This window comes from Anas acuta, chromosome 26 (genome assembly GCF_963932015.1).
Source record: "Anas acuta chromosome 26, bAnaAcu1.1, whole genome shotgun sequence".
Lineage (NCBI taxonomy): Eukaryota > Metazoa > Chordata > Aves > Anseriformes > Anatidae > Anas > Anas acuta.
The window spans coordinates 3,695,951-3,709,830 of NC_089004.1; the positions used below are offsets into that span (position 1 = coordinate 3,695,951).

Sequence of the window (13,880 nt, forward strand, 5' to 3'; positions counted from 1 at the left end):
ATCTCTGTCTCCAACAGCAGCCAGTGTTGCTGGCTTCCATGGTAGCACACGAATCCCCTGCAGCAGGAGCGCTGCTGGTAACCCAGCCAGGCAGCCGGCTTCCTTCCCACCCCCAGGGAAGACGTGGGTGATGCGTTGGAGCAACGAGGTTTATCTCCGTTCTGTAGATTTTAATGCCCATTGATCTGGTGCCCTCACCCCTTGCTATTATTTACTCTGGAGAAAAGCAAATAAAACCCTGCAAGTTGAGCTGAGGCCACTATTGCAGCTCGCGCAAATACTGCACAGGTGTAAATGATGCTGCAGGATGGCCATCAGGCTCACAAGGGGGTGGTTTTTCTCTTTCCCATTCTGACCACTGAATATTTTAACTACCTATACGTATGGCCAATTATTAATTGTTTTAATCTTTAAGCTGGTTTAAGCCCTCTTTTGTTTCCCTCCCCACCAGCAGCTCCCTGCCTTCGGCTTTCCTACACTGACCTAACACCCACACCAACTGCCCAAATGAACACCAGGGAGGCTGAACCGCCACAATACAACATGCCAAAGGGGCTGATCCTGGCTCGGCCAAGCCTGGAAGCAGGGAGAGGAGGAGAAAACGGGGACCCACTCAAAATGAGACAGCTGTGGAGGGAAATGGGTGCAGGGACAGAGAGAGACGAGGAGTGAGATTGCTAAACAGATGGCTGGGGGAAGAGCTGGTGAAAGAGGAGGGAAGCAGACAGATGGAGGACAGAGAGGAGTGGGGTGAGTGACATAAGCAATTCTCTGCACTTGTTCATATTTAATCAAGAATTTGCTGCTGCCGCTATTTGCATTTTGGCATTATTTGCTTAACAGCAGCATCTTAACAGGCGCTGCCAGAGGCCAGGGCCCCGGGAGCTGTGCGGATGCTCAGGGAGCTGGGCTGGCCTCTAAGGGTTGCAGCCCCAGTGGCCAGGCCGCCTTTCACAGCTGGAACCAGGGTCAGGCAGGCAGATGAGAGGCCCATGCCCAACACTGAGCATGAAACCAAAGCAGCTGGACCCATAGAGCACGTCAGGGATGAAATGGGGCAACAGCACAGACCCCTCAACCCAAACAGCCCCTCTGAGGGGAAAATGGCTGCTCCCCGGGTGGAGGGCGGGAGCGGCTTGGGGTAAGTATGGCATGAGAACTTAGAGCTCTTTGGCTATGACAACTACAAGTGGGCAGAGGGCCTTTCCATCTTCTTGTACCCTGCCTCGCTCCTCTGGCAGTCAGAAATAGGGTGGCTAGGCCTTGGCTGGGCCTCCCCATGAGGGCTGGCTTCCCAGGCAGCCTCAAGGTAGAGGGGAGGCTCCTTCCAGCAGAGACAGGGTTGGGAAGGAGCTGCTGGGCCTTGGTTTGGGGCAGAACCGGAGCAAAAGTATCTCAGCGATCCCCGTCCCTGGGGTGGCCGGGTGTGCGTGGGGCAGCCTCTTCCCTACAATCTTCTGAACGTTTCGTGTGCTGCTACATCTCACAGTGCAGCATTGCCCTCAGGCCAGTGAAATGTTTTCTGGAAGGAGCAGTAGGTAAACTGAGGCATGGGATGGTTACTCCAAGGTACCTCTGATCAGAAAAGGGAGCCATAAATCAGTCTGAGAATGGGAACTGGAAATCAAGATGACTGGCTCACGCAGTGTGGGGATGTAAGGCCTGAGAGAGCAGTAAACACAGCAGAAATATTTTTATTTATTTTTTCTGCAATCCAGCAGTCTCTTACCTATCATGCCTTGCTTTTTTTTTTTTTTCTCTCCTACAGCAAGAGATTCTTATTCTCAGACAGAAGTTCCAGCTTTTTCAGAGTCTCCCACAATGCATAATGTCTTGTGACTTTGACATATCTTTAGCTGACGATGTCTTAGACCAGTTCTAGGAGGAATAATAAGAGTAATCATTAATATTTGTCAGGTCTAACCCAGCCTTATATCCTGTGGGATCGTAAAGCCTGTTAGCAGAGAACAGGGCTAATTCTGCTCATCACTGCCACCTGCGTCCTTTTCCTAAAGGGAGGGTTTTAAATTTGCTTCATAAGCCTCCAGATAAAAATAGCAAAACAGCCATAACTCCTATAGTATTTTCCACTGCAAGTGAGAAACTGAGGCACAAGATAGGTAACTTGCCTCTAAGTAAATCAATGGTAAGATACAAGAATTGCCAATTTAGTTTTGCATCTTACTGGAGGAGCAATGAAGTTAATGTTGTCTATAATATATTAAAAGGGGAAAGAAAAAACAGGGAGCAGGTAGTCTGAGGAACTAAGGATGGAAGATGGGCTTTCCAAAATGAAACTCATGCACAGTTGTTGTTGTTATTTTCGCATAACAGTAAGTTGAAATGGCCCTTTTAAAGTGTTTTAAAGCAATTCTTTAATTTCTGGGTGACTGAAAGACAAAGGCAACTGAAAACCTCTCTAGTTTTCTCTTGCTCTGATTTTTTTAATTGTAATTATGAAACTGTCCCATTATCATATTGTGATGCAGAACCTTTCAAGTAATGAGAAATTCAAGTGAAGCCTTGATTACCTCCCCTGAGAATAAAATGTGATGGGGAGGACAGAGGAGGGGGGAGGGGGATTCAGACAAGTTTTATAATAATAAAATAAAGAAAAAATTAATCATGGATCCATTAGTGTTAATACAAATGCTTTATGACTCACCTCAATCATTTTACATTATTTAATAACAGAAAGTCATTATTTCCTGGGAGAATTACGATAAAACCTATTGGGGGGGTTTGTGTGTCTTTTGTGGTTTTTTGTTGTTGTTGTTGTTTTTTTTTAAAGTAATGTGGTAACTAAAAATCAGGTGTTAGCTGTAGTTAGCACAGGACAAGGTGTTGGGGGTATGTTTTAACCCCTCGCAGCTGTTACCTTTCTTGAGCTTAGTGCACTGCAGGTGCCTGGGGAGGACAGTACCTGATGGGGTGTGAAGGTGATTGCTTCAGGTGCTGGAAGACAGGGGCACGATGGTGCCCAGGGGAGCAGGAGAACATCTGGAAAGGCTCCCTGGGTAAGTCCTGCAACAGCTATGCCTATCAGTTCATTTTGGCTGTGCCTTGGGGTGCTGTGCTGGCTCTACAGAAAGAGAAAAAGTCACTGTTACCTTGCTAGATGGCCAGTGAGAGGCCTTGGGGCAAGGAGGGGCACAGGTTGGCTCTGCAGTCCAGGAGCCAAGGTGCCTCTGCCAGATGTGGGCTTTTTGCCTCCAAATTTACTTAGGCTCTTTGTAAGCTGACCTCACATGTCCCCTACACTTCAATTTTTCTTGCTTTCTCCTTGTTTCCAGAGATAGTGCTATGCTCATTAATGTTGTTGATACCTTTGGAAGTGGCTTTTAAAACTTGCCTCCAGGCCAGCATTATGAAAGGGTTGTCTTTTTGGGGGAAAGGCATCCCTAGAACAAAATAAGATGCCCTGTCCCTGACCAGGCGATTAGTTCCTAATTGTACTGCTAAAGGGGAAAAGGAGGCCTTCATCTAAGGTGGGCCAAAGGATCCTCCACTAATTTCAGTGGCACAGTGTGAGCTGGCATTGTTGTTTTGGGGAAATAGATGCGTGGAAATATGGAGGAGCCGTTTGTGGCCATGCTGCTCTTCCATGAGAGGTGAGTCCACTCCTGCAAGTGGCCTCCTGTACACAAACCCTGTCTGTGTTGTTTTTCTTTAAAAAAAGGGAGGTGACCAAAGGCATCTCCCAGCATGAGAAGTGGAGCACCGTAAGGATGCTGTCTCTACTGATTCAGCTTTTCAGGCTGTGGGAGCTCGTGCTCCTAAACTGCAGAAGCTAATGGGAATCATGCTTGCTGGAAGGCAGGTTTTGAAGCTGAAGGTTACATGCTACCTGCACGTAACCCAGTGCATCGCAAGGTAAAGGGATTACACGCAGCTTAATCTGGAACTCTGGCTCTGTGAGCAATTAAACTCCAGCGATTCAGCAGCTATGAAAGTTCATACTGAGAGTGTTACATTCCTCGTGTTACCCTCTTGCCTTTTGTCAGTGAATAGGAAGGTGAATGTTAGCTGTAGCTGATGCCAGCCTCAGTGGAAATTTGCTGCATGGGAAGACGTCAAAGTCATGTTTTGACAAAACTCCTGCTGAAGGGAGCCTGCTGGGGGGGCCTTGTGGGGGGCCCTTCGGAGAAGGGTACTTGGATAAACCCCTCCTTAATGGTTCAACTGTTGGCCCTCTATCTTAAAGAGCAGACTCAGCTGACTGATGTATTTGTGTGGGTGCTCAGCTGGCATGATTGGCTCCATCTGATGTAGCACTCCCCTCTTCTGTGCCTCAGTTTCCCCATTTGTAAAAAGGGGATCATTAGCTTCAGACAGATGTACTTTTATGTAAAATGCAATGTGATTGGAGCAGAAAGCACTGCTTCTCGAAAACATCCTTGTGTTTGAAAAGCAGGTTGAAATAAAAACATTTTCTGCGGAAAACTGCAAAAGCAGAATTTCAGTCTCATGCAGAATCCCCTGTGAGTGACTTGCCGAATGACCTTGCTGTTGAAACTGAAGCTGTTTCTATGATGAGCATCTCCCTGTCCCCCCAGGTGCTGCTGTCATAAGGTCCTGGTCATTTTGTGTACTCAGGACAAGAACCAGCATCTACCTGGCAGTGCTCGCAGGCAAAGGAATTATTCCTCTCTCCTCATTGTGAGGAGCTGAAGGACAGAGGCAAAGGCAAGTTTCAGGGGAGCCCCATTCTGTATCAGGGCCAGTGAAGGCACTGACTTTTGTGTGACTCAATCCAGTATTTTAAACCCAAAAAAATCCTTTCTGTCTAGGGAAAGACCAGCTGCTAAATCCAGCCGTGGGAATCATGACATGTAACTGTATCGGCGAGAGCTGGGGGCCCTGGGGAAAGCTCCTGCCAGACCGAGGGCATCCTGAGGACACCTTTGATGGTGTCTGCTTACCTGCACGCTGTAATTGCTCAAGCTATTTGCTACATGAGGAGTCGAGAAAGTGACAGAGGCAAACAGGACACCCAATTTTCCGCGGAAAGTTAACTTTTCCAATTGCAGTTGAAAGCTTGGTTCTTTTGACCTAATTTCCCACTCCAAGGGTTAACTGCTCTCTGCGGTACGGCAGGCCCTCCAGTGAGTGCAGCCAGACAATGCCATTTAAGTGAATGTTCCTAGCCTACAGAAGTCCTGGAGATAGCTCCATCTTGCTCACAGTAGGTGTTACATTAGCTGCTCAAACCATATTCCAGTAAATTAGAGCTGGGCTGATTTAGACAATCACTGGGTCATTCTTTCCTCCAATTCCCAGTTTCACACAGAGATAACAGCAGCTGGGGGAAAGCAGGGAGGTGGACGAATAGCAGTTTGCTTGCTTATTAGGGGTTAGATGCAGTCTTGAGTCTGTGATTTGCAGAACACAACTGATACCAGCAACAAAAGCCTCAAAGTTAAATGATGCAGTATTTGTTTCAGGTCTAATAAAGACGCTTAAACAAACGCCAGGCACTTTCTTCTTCAGAAACAAGTCACTGTATTAAAATGCCTTTATAAGCAAGAACAAAACCTATGGTGAGCAGGAATTTTGGGGTGAAAGCTGGTCACTACACTGCTGGTCTTTTCCATATGGGAAAGCACAGCCAGAGCCCCACACTGGGTGTCAGGCCACCTAGTCAGTGGTGTGTGCTGGATGACTGGAGACATTTGGATATCTATTTGTATCCTGTAGGTATCATAAACCTTTTGAAGTGTGTTTGTACCTTACCCAGTGCAAGAAGAACATGATTTTAGTTTGGCTTGTGAGTACAACAATGAAATACTGTTATTGCAGTGAGTAGCCTGACCTGCTTGCTAGCGAGTAAGTGAGAAACCTTACAACCCTTCTGAGGTCCTTTTATGTGATTTGGTGTGCTTTCAGTCAGGAATGTGTACTACTTGTACTGTTCTCTTCAGGAACTGGGTAAGTGGATATCAGATGTAGCAAGGAGTTCTGCAAGTGTTGGGAGACCCTTTTAATTTTTGGCCCAGTTTAGGCCTCCAGCCCAGAAAATTATTAAGCAAGTTCTTAAATCCAAGAATCTGCCTCAGTGTGTGTGACTGAACTGATTGCTTGACATTGAGGTGCTGCAGTGCAGAATAAAGAGAGGGGCTGGTGCTGCTCCCCAAGGCAGCCAAGCCATGACCTCTTTTTCCTCACATTATAATGTCCCTGGCAATGTGAAATGCAGCACAAATGCTTTGAAGAGGAGTGACTGCAGGTGTGCAACAGCTTCAAGGGATTAAGAAGTGGGAGGAAGCAGCAGAAGACAGGAGCCAAGGTGATGTGCAAGTGTCTGTAATTTAAAGGGGAAAAGAGTGTTTGTTTAGCTCCAGAGGATGGGTTGCTGCTTACCTTGATGTTTTCAGCTCTGGTGAGAAATACTGTATTTCTGAAGGTGTGTCCAAGGCAAGGATCTGCTCCTGAGCTTCAGCATACAAATAGAAAGGGCACCGCAGAGAGAGAATTATTTATCTATCTATTCCCATTGCTCCCGTTAAAACTCACTGTAATGATGTTGCTATGACCCAGGCCTCTAATATTATGTGCCTCAGGTAAGGCAGATTGATATATAAATACCTGAGTTTATTACAGTTGAAAGACCTTTTTGAAAACTCAGGGGGAGGGAGAAATGGTGGGATCTAATCTACCATCCCTGAGGGAGAAAATTAGCCCACGGGGAGTGCTAAATGATACGGAGGCATTTGGATGCGGAAGGAAGAGTGCATCATTTATGAAGTGGGTCAGCTTCATCCTGGGGCGGGGGGACTGAGGCTAAGTGGGATTTGCCACTGAAGCCCTGGTTCTCAGCATGTTGCCCTCTCAGGACTGTGTGGATTCTCCTTAAATCTTGGTTGTGTTTATGTAGTCCTGGGCTGGGCTGCAGCCTGCAGTCCTCTGTGCTCTGACATTGAGTGCCATGTTAGATTAGACTCACCTGAACACAAGACTTTGGGACCAGATAATCAAAGAGCAATAGGGATTGTGTATCACGTTTCCAGAATCAGATTAAAGTTTTTCTGGAATCGTGTTAAAAAAAAAAAAAACCTCACTTCCCTACTTGCCTGTTCCCTGGACATTTCCAAGTGTTCAGGGTGGAGACTGAAGGTTTCTCCCTGTTGCCCTGACTGTTCTGCCAGGTGCTGTTGGTAATCACTATTCTGATAAGTTTTTCTCATGTGTTAAATCACATTATATTCACAATTGTAGCAAGCATTTTCACTGCTATGATCTAGTTGTAAAGTTACAAAGGAGTCACTTTCTGAGTGGTGTTCAAAACTGACAGACGTGGTTGTGTGACTTGCTGTGGGGCCCCAGCAGTTATCCCAGGCCTCCTCTGTTACTCTCCAAGTTAGGAGGTTTCTCACACATGTATCAAATCCTCCTTTTTGAACTGGTAGCATTTTAAATACTCTGTTTTAGTGTAGCAGAGACCTGAGGTCCAGAGCGTGGAAGACAAACAGCCACTGCTTGCATTTCCCCTGTGAAATCTAGGCCTCTGACCCATGAGTCCAGTCACTGCAGCTAGAGAAGTCACCCAGTGGAAAACATCTTTCCCTGGGGCTTTGCACAGACGGGAACCTCCAATGAAGGGACCTCCAGTGGTGACATTTCCCTCTGTACCGATAGCTAACGCCAGTGAAGTACTCTGCTAACAGAAGCAGAGGCTTCCAGGAGCTGGCATGGTCACAAGGGGATTCTTGGTGGCACAGCAGCATTGATTAGGGACCGGGCATTTTAACAGAAGTTGGGAGCACAGATGTAGCCAGAACTGCATTAACTGATAAAAAGAAAAGTGCTTCTTAACATACTGTGTAATTACTGTGAAACTCATTGCCACAGGAAGCCATCGAGGCCAGGCACTTAATAAGACTCACCAAAGGGGTGGACATTCGTACAAATGGCAGAAATATGTAAAAACATGTTAGCTAATGATGACAAATTTTGCTACAGGCTTATTAAACCATGCCTTTAAGCCAGTCTTTTCATGGCAGAGTCCAGAATGATGCTTAATCTGAGGAAGGAATGAGCTGGCAGACGCTGGGTCTGATGCAGTTTGGCAGCCCCTCCGAGGAGTGGTGAGTTTGACAAGGACCTCATCGCGTTACAGCTCTGTCACTGCGCCCCTGTCCTCCGTAGCACAGAAATCTGCATAGTTTGTGATCAATAAAAGTGAGAGCATGAAGGTGAAACCACGGTTTTCTTCCCCCTAAAGAGGAATGCATTTCCCAGATCATTACATTTTTGGTTCATGCGCTGAGGGTTTCTCTCCCTGGGAAGTTTTTACAGTAGATTGAATCTGATCATTGAAAAACTCATCTGGAAAACAGGTTAGATGCAAGTATGAAATGCTCTCCTCCCGACCTGCTTCCCTCTCCTTCTGTGTACCCTAAGGATGCTGAGGCTGATGGTGTAGGTTTAGCAGGTTTTAATTATCATTTACTAGCTAGGTGAAGTCTCAGGCCTCTCTTTCTGGATTAATCTCAAGAGAATGGGTCTTAACTTCTCATTATCTGCCTGAGATGAGTGGGTGGTCAAGGCACATTTTCCAGTGAAAATGGTGAGTTTCCCATATGCCTCCTGAGTTACCAGTTCAGTGTCTGAGGGCTGATAAGTCTACTTTCAGTAGCTGGATTTGTTTTTGTTCCTGCTTTGGAATTGAGAACTTGGATTTACCTGTTCTTTCCTCCATGCTTACCTGTCAAGAGGTAGGTAAAAAACCTATAGAGATTTGAGGGTTCCTGGGTGGAAGAGCGTTGACAAAATAATGTTTTTGCAGCCAGAAGTGTTGCTGGTGGGAGGAGAGCTGTGCACTCTGAGCCTTCAGATAGCACTCAGACCAGTACATGCAATTGCAGAAACCATTTAATCCTGTGCAGCTGCTTCCAGCTATAGCAAAGGCTCCATTTCACCCAGAGACTTTATGTCCCTGTGCTCCTGAGAAGTTTGCCATCCCTGTTTAACACCACAACAGGCAGCTAATTCATACTTAAAGGCGATAACCTGGGTGGTGCAGAATCCAAGAGGTGCCTGCACGTGTTCAACCGATTGTGTACGTTGCAGGAACTTGCTCTGATCACAGACACCTAACACAAAATGCAGAAACAGGGGACTGGATGCTGCTGGTGTCTCTATTAGGGCCACACTGATGCAGTGAGACAAATGGGAGACAGCTGGAGCTTGTTCGTTTTGGGGGTGTAAATGGTGTCGTGAGCCCTCCTGGCTGTGATCAAATCCTGCAGAGGCTGGCAGAAGGAGAAATAGGTGTTCCGGCTAAATGCAGATATTCCTCCTGCAGGATGCATCTCAAACATCACACCTCTTACTTACTTTCACCTGGAAGAAGTTACTGCTACAACCTTATTTCTGCTGACCATGCACCTCTGCAGGGTTCTGCACCGAAGCAGAGTACAGGCATGGAGGAGATGGCATCCTCTGGGCAGGGACAGGGGGACAAAGACGAGGCTTTGGTGGGCAGGCACTGGGCAGGAAATTAAGGCCAGCAGCAGGAAGCTGCTGAAAGCTGCTTGCACACAAAAGCAGGCCCAGCCTGCATCAAAACGCTCTCTAAGTGTGCTGGAGGATAGCTAGGGTTAACAAGTGAAAGCTGCCCTGCCTGCTTTTATTCCCTGCACAGCAAACACTTGTTCTGGTTATAAATGGCTCCATGAAGAATTTATTTCTTTTGCTGTTTCTGGGTTCTGTATTCCCATGTTTCTGTTTCCGAGCACAGAGGGATATCACTCTTGCTTTGTGTTCTGCTGTCCATCTCCTTCCTGTGCTCTTTTTCTTTCCCTCCTACAGCAGAGCCATTTAGGCATCCATAAAACTCCAATAAAATTTTCTCTCCCACATACTTCTGCAAGAGCAGAAAAAATGTCTGCTTCACTTCACAGACATTTTGATGTGGGGGGAATGGACTTTTATATTTAAAAAAAAAAAGAAGTGAACGGTGAGCAAAATAACAAGCACGGAGAAAAAGGGTGGCTTTTGCAGAGCTGATGTACTCCCACCAGCTCACCTTCAGAGCAATTATGCCATGTAAATCTCCCTTTTGCAGGAAGAGCCAAGGAGAGCCAAAAAGGGCACCGGGCATTTTGGCTTGTGCCCTGAATAGAGGAATAACCCAAGTATTAACACAGCTTGGCCGCGGGCCAGATGCCTGTGCATGGAAACATATTTAAACCATTGAATAAGCAGGGTATAAACAAGAATTTTCAAAGTTTGGTGTTTTTTGCAACTCCAGGCAATGAGAATTAGAGTCTACAGTTATTAAGTTCCCATCTGGTGGCTTCTTTATGAAGGAATGATATTTGCATGTTTCCAGCAGAGAAAAGCTGTTTTTAGCTCAGATAAAATGGAACATTTTGCGACGGTATGGGAAATAACAGATGATGCTGATTTTAGCAACTGGGGTTGTAGGTTTCACCAGCTGCCCTTTAAAAAAAATTATTTATCTTTAAGTAACGGGAACCAGTGTTTTTCCTAGTACCCTTAAAACCCACTGACTTGGAAGACTTTGGTCAGAGGAAATGGAGAAGGCGTCTTATAGGGACCATAGGCAGATCCACTGAGTCCTCATTCTGGATGTTTTCCCTTCGCATTTTTTAGCTTTTAATTTCAGGAAGGTGCAAGGCTGATGTAGCCACAGGTAACCAGGATGCAAAAGGGCCTGATTATTTTCTTCCTTGTAAGAGCAGTTAGGAAGGATTCGCAGTCGCTGCACTGCATTGCTACTGCGGGGTTGTTAATATTCCAAAACACACAAGGCAGGAGCCGCATGGATTAACCTAGGAGGAAGCCAGTGCCTGGCTTGTTTTGAAATATCCTTTCCCAACACTGCAAACTGAATATGGTTCTGGAACCAGACACAGCTTTTTAAACCAGCCTGCTCATCTGCTGCCAGCTTAGAGCCTTAAAAACTATAAATACAGCTTGGGCAACAACAGAACCACACCGCTGCTCAGACACAAGCGCTCTCCCACCCAAACAGCTGCTCTGCTGTCACTGCCAGAGCTGGGGGGGGAAATGTAATGCCCCAGTGGACCTGGGGACTGCAGCAGGAGGCAGGACCCAGGCTCAAAACCGGGTTAATATCCCACTCCCCACCCTGAAATGAGCTCAGCAAATGCAGTGTAATTAAGGGTGGAAGGCACGGCGTTTTGCTCGCAGGCGATGAGGTGTGTAGCTGCGTTTGAGGTTCAGGGATGGACACATCCATTTGAATGTGCACGTGCACCCCATCTGAAGCCTAGCAGCCTAGGCATAACGGCCTCAGTATTGCACTACACCACACAACCCCAAGAATGTTTTTTTTTATAGTAACGTGATCGCTGGTCTGTCCCTGAGCCTCATCAGATGAGATTACTAACTGGGGTTAGCTCGTGGTACCTGGTCATGGAGTAAAAGTGATGCTGCAGCACAGGGCTGCAAAAACTGCCCTATAGTACTGAGTATTTCAGTTAAACTTTTCTTCTTGCCTCCTCCAGGGTTTTCTGTTGATGGATAAATACAAGAAGCAACAAGCCAGAGGTTCTGACTGGCCAGGGAACTGCTCTTCCAGAGAGATGAAAACCTCAACAGTGCTGGAGAGCTCAGCCAGGTATGTGTGATCTGCACCCTGCAGGCTCCATCCTTCCAGGGCTTGCCGATGAAAGTCCTGAGACACTGAACTTATTTCATTTTTAAGCACAACCCAGCAGATCCCACACTTTGCTCGGGGCTGGCTGGGCTGCTCTGCAGATGATCTTGCGATGTTATGACAGTACAGAGAGCCATTATTCCAAGTGCTTGCCAATCACCAGACTGCTGCCAGTCTGTGTCAAATGAAGCATCCCAGGCCCTGTCACATTAAATCCAGCAGCTCTTTCATTTGGAGCAGAGCGGTGTGTTTATTTGTGTTCCCTCCCCTCCTTTTGGGATGCCACACTCAATCATCTCAGGGGTTTGGCCTGCCTGTGCAAAGCTTGTAAGCGCAGCAAAGCTCAGCACCCCTTTAAGGGCCCCTCACGCTGGGGCAAGCCGCACTGTTGGGCTCTTTGCTGTGGTATTGCTTTGAAAAGAGATGGGTATAAATAAGGGGGAAAGCATGAAATATTGGTACAGCAGATAGCGTGGTTCCAGATCAGTCCAGTGAATGTCCTTGGCCCTGCCATGCGTGCCAGTGCAAGGGCAGGGTGTCACAGCCCGGTGAGTTGTTGTAAATGAGAGTAGAAGATGCAAACTAGTGTCACATCTGCTTATACTAGTCAAGGCACCTCCATATCCCTGCCTTGAAAATGGGAGGGATGAGGAATGGGACAGTCTCTGCAAAGGGAAGATCAAGCCAGGTAGCCAGCTGCAACAAAAAGGAGGGATGGAAATGAGAACAGATCCTCACCTGAAGCCCCCAAAATCCACAAGAGCTTGCTTGTTTTGTCTGCAAGCACTGGGGTACCAGGCTGAATTTTTCCAAGGTGGTGCCCCCACTGTGCTTCCAAGAAGCCAAAATGCCTGCCCCTGTGAGCTCTCCCATTCATACACAGGTGGAAGGTGCAAAGAAAGGTTTGTCCAAAATGGGGAAAAGAAGGGGAAAAAATGATGAGCTGGCTGGAAAGAGGAGTACAGCGAGGAACCAGGGTTCTGCACGTAAAATGTTGTTCTGTCAGTTCAGATTCCCCTGTCCCTGCAGGAAAGCTGCACGAATCAAGTCACTCGGTATAGAGGTTGTGAAAACTGGTCATCTTCTGTTGCCTTCATAGCTTGGGAGAAAAGAGTGGTTTGTCTGATTTTTTTCATTTATAATGCATCTGCAGTAAGAGGTGATTCATTTCTTGTCATTATTTGGTGTTTAATTTGCCTTCTGTAGGATATGAATTCAGATGTTGTTATGGTTTTGCTCCTTTACCAGAATTAAAAACAAAATGCACAGTTAAGACAGAATTCCAGTTCTTCCAATCATTTGACAGAATGAAGCCTGCAATCCAAATTAACTGAGTTTGCTCATTACTGTTGTCACTTTGCATGCTGTCTGAGTTCTCCTGAATTCAGCCCTGATCCATTACAAAAATATATTCCTTACCTCTCTTGCAAGGAGCCCCCAGGCTGATTAAAAGCAAAAGAGGTTTTAGCTGTGATCTTTTCTCCCCTTGAAGAAGTGGCTTTTATCTGTGGCTGTTTGTTCCACAAGATAGTTTCTGGTTATTCCATGGTTATTGTGAGAATTGGTGGGGAGTTTCCCAATGGATGCATGGCCAGCTCTTCAAGGATGCCTTCTGCTTTTAAGGACTTTGACAAAACCTTACCCAGATCCCCATTTGGTGTCACTCCCATACCAGTGTCTCATTAGGAAATTGGAATGATAAATCTAGCTTTGTTATCCAGCATCTAACAATCAGCCCAGTGACATCCTTTCCTTTCATTATACAGAATGGAGATTGACTCACTGGGTGACTCTGCGTTCAGTTGAAACCACATACAGTAACTGGAAACCCAGGGAGACTCTGCGGTCTCCATGGAGACAGCACACTTACAACTTAATGTGATCAACAGATGCTGCAATAATCTTGAAAGATGGAGAAAATGTTTCAAACCGAGTGTTGTTTATGGTGGTTCAGTGGATGTTCAAATTTGCTCTGTTATGACTGGGCTCCATCTAAACGCACAGTCTTTTGAAAACACACAGACGTGTGTATTGAGGGAAAGATGTCTCGTGGGGATAAAGCAACTAGGAGCTGGGCTGCTGCTTTTCATTCCCAGCATCTGCCCTTGCAGGACACCACCTCAACTTCCACTTCTATCCCAGGTTATCTGTAAAATGGGGCAGTCGTCCAGTTAATAGCCCCCATATCTTTTATGCTTTGGGGGTAATTGTAATGAGATGAAGGTAGGAGGAT

General features: G+C 46.4%; 2 long non-coding RNA genes across 4 annotated transcripts in view; both read left to right on the forward strand.

The window, feature by feature from the left end:
- Positions 1 to 1,963: 1,963 nt before the first annotated feature.
- Positions 1,964 to 4,993, forward strand: LOC137845053 (uncharacterized). 3 transcript variants are annotated; one of them, XR_011090083.1, is made up of 5 exons: positions 1,964 to 2,146; positions 2,229 to 2,333; positions 2,894 to 3,017; positions 4,557 to 4,686; positions 4,791 to 4,993. It is a non-coding gene; the product is annotated as an uncharacterized lncRNA (long non-coding RNA). The 3 variants fall into 3 exon arrangements; XR_011090082.1 differs by having other exon boundaries at positions 1,965 to 2,333; positions 2,872 to 3,017; XR_011090081.1 differs by having other exon boundaries at positions 1,966 to 2,333.
- A 3,005-nt stretch (positions 4,994 to 7,998) lies between these two features.
- Positions 7,999 to 13,880, forward strand: part of LOC137845054 (uncharacterized) — a 42,009-nt gene continuing 36,127 nt past the window's right edge. The window contains exons 1-2 of the long non-coding RNA XR_011090084.1: positions 7,999 to 8,084; positions 11,496 to 11,608. This is a non-coding gene — a long non-coding RNA (uncharacterized lncRNA). The remainder of the gene's footprint in view (positions 8,085 to 11,495; positions 11,609 to 13,880) is intronic.